At 39.4% G+C, this 2864-nt stretch overlaps 1 protein-coding gene across 1 annotated transcript in view; it reads left to right on the forward strand.

The window, feature by feature from the left end:
* The first annotated feature begins 2242 nt into the window (after positions 1-2242).
* LOC107090933 (USP6 N-terminal-like protein) overlaps positions 2243-2864 on the forward strand; it is a 23187-nt gene continuing 22565 nt past the window's right edge. Inside the window, exon 1 of the mRNA XM_015384587.1 lies at positions 2243-2531. The gene's annotated coding sequence lies outside the window, so the exon portion shown is untranslated. The remainder of the gene's footprint in view (positions 2532-2864) is intronic.

Consider the following 2864-nt stretch of genomic DNA (forward strand, 5'->3'; position numbering starts at 1 on the left):
TTTTTTTTTTTTCTTGTTAAAGGGTTTGTGTTGGTTTGTGCAGGTAGCTGTGTGGCCGAAGGACCAGACTTGTTTGATTTGTGAACTTTTGAAAAGCACCAGTTTTAAGGACCGGCCGTGTGAATCAGGCACTGGTCAAAGGAACACTGTGAAGCAGCTGTAGGAATCTGCTTTCTCTCTCTCTCTGCACTCTGTCCGTCCTCTGAGGTCAGATCACAGGGATACCAGTGGAGGGTTACCTACAACACAGATAGAAACAGAGACAGAGAGGATGGAAAAAAGCTGAAATCTCTAGAGATATTGACCCATGTGAAGGTTTGGGATCAGCTGAACTGATTTGCTCTGGAGCAGTGAAGCAACTTTAAGGCAAGCTGGATCTAGTTAGCTTTTTCTGACAAACACTGTGACAATAAACCTTCAGAGAACAAAGCGCTTGACAAATTCCTCTGAGCTTTAAAGTAAACCCTAGTTATGATACTGCTACCGCCGTGCTTTAGTGTAAAGAGGATGTCGGCTCCTTCAGGGTAACCTTCATCCTCCACTCCACTGCTCCAGTGGGCTAATTTGTTTAGTCCTCTTATACACGGCTTTTTGTTACATTTTCTAGTTCTCTTAGCGCCAATTTATTCGGGCTCTAAGGGACATTTGGAGGCTCAGGTGCTATTTTATATTTTTATATTTTATATTTTTACATTTTGCACAGATTTATAAACTCTACCATGAAGTGCCACACATCTTTAACCCTCTAAATGTGTTTTAGCCAAATCAACATGACGCCATGTTTATTACTTGGATCTTGACTGACTTCATGTTTGAGTCTAACCTGATGTTTAAAGGGTTCCTGTTCGACTTAAAGTTGTTTTAACTGCCTGTTTCTTTGTGATTTTATTGTTTTGTAATTACAGCTTAGACAATCTTAGTGTCTTTCTGTGTGTTGATGGGAAACCAGTGTTTTTGAATAAATTGACAAAATCTGAAAATCTGCTGTCCCGAGGTTGAAGTTTAAAGTTTTTGGTCATCTGATTGATGTAGATAAAACTCTTTTTTTATGTTGTTTTAAACAGTTCTGCACCTGATATTAGACCACGATGCACAGCCTCATGCAAGCACGGAGGGGGAAGAGTGATGACTTGGGTTTGCAGGATCAGTTTATTGCACAGTTTAGGGGCTACAACCTCAATTCCTTCCAGAATAATAAAATAAATAAGGTCAGCTATTTTATTATTATTTCTTATTTGAAAACAAACCAAAAAAAAACAAAAACAAAAACAGGAGGATTCTTGATTCCCCTCATTCTTTCACTGTGGAATAGAGGTTTAAGGTTGAATATATTACCACAAAGAAACTATAACTCTGCTTTGAGACTTATCCTACTGAACAACTTGGTCACATAGCAACAACTAACGCCTTAATAAAATGATGAACTACTAATAATATCTGCTGAGTTTCTCATATTAGTGGGTCGTCATTAAATCTCTAAAACAGTGGCGTCCAGATTCAGTCGTTAGGGCTGCTGTCTGCTACGATGAATGAAAAAAACAGCAACACTTTCATCACTTTACTTGGATTTAGTTTTACATATGCATATATATATATATACAGAAGAGCTATATGTGTATATATTTTATCTTTTTTATTTTATCTTCATTATCTTGTGTAGTTGGATGTGTGTGTGTATATATATATATATATATATATATATATATATATGTGTGTGTGTGTGTGTGTGTGTATATATATATATATATATATATAAAACTAACGGGAGCGTGTAACAAAAGTAATTTCCCTCTGGAATTATTAAAGTATTTCTGATTCTGAACCAAAAGGAACTAGCAGTTTCCTGGAAATGGAGTGAAAGTTATAAGTACCGCCCCAAAAAGTCTTCACCTAGAATAAAGATACTTTTAAAAAGTACTTAACTACAGTACTTTGTAACTTTTCACCACTGAACAAAAGTATTTTAAAAAAGAACAACAGTGTCAAATAATTTTGAGAAACATATAATCTATTTGTTTTCTTATTTTTATTCTTTCAAGCAAGAAATTCTTATATTAAACCATTATAAAATAATAGCCAAATCTGTTCTTCTTGTTTTGGGCCCCCCCTCAGACAAGGGCCCTTAGAATATTACTAACGGCCCCCCCCTGCGTCCATCATTGCTTCAGCTTTAAATCCATCGGATGAGCGACCCGGCTGCACTTGCAGCGTCTGTCCAGCAGATGTCAGCAGAGCACCGGTCCTGTCGCCCCATCAGGCTGTTTGTTTCAATCGGAACTCTTCCAGGTTCTGTGTCTTTAAAGCCCGGATCTCTTCTGCTGTGGTTCGGTTGCCGGTGGCCAGATCAGTGCTGGGAACCAGGACCCGGAGCCTCCGCTCTGTGTGTGCGGCTGATCCGTGTAACGGGTGACCTATGTGGGGGAGGCTTTTGTTTTCAACCCGTCTACAGGATCACTTTCACCGGAGGATGTCAGGAAGAGCCGCGGCTGTGCTGCTGCACGGATAGCGGAGACACGCCTCACAGGAGCCCGGTGAGATGGAGCTTTTATTCATCATTGGAAATGGCTTTTATTAGGAGATTATAGAACGAATATACTAATGGAAATAAGCATCATCATCATCAAGCGCGAGACTGGTGCACTGTCTCCCATCACCCCCCCTCACTGAGGCTGCGCGTTTGTTTGTTTACATCAGAGAATTAGAGGCTGTTTCGGTTCTGAAGGTCTGCATCTAAAACCGGTTCCGGATGTTTTCAGATGGAGACAGCAGAGCCTGAGATCATCAGAACTGTTTAAGGCCTAAACAAACCCAGAATGAAAACAATTATAAATAATATTCATGAAATCCTAAAACCGGATGGATTT

Source organism: Cyprinodon variegatus, unplaced genomic scaffold (genome assembly GCF_000732505.1).
Source record: "Cyprinodon variegatus isolate N-32 unplaced genomic scaffold, C_variegatus-1.0 Scaffold317, whole genome shotgun sequence".
Taxonomy (NCBI): domain Eukaryota; kingdom Metazoa; phylum Chordata; class Actinopteri; order Cyprinodontiformes; family Cyprinodontidae; genus Cyprinodon; species Cyprinodon variegatus.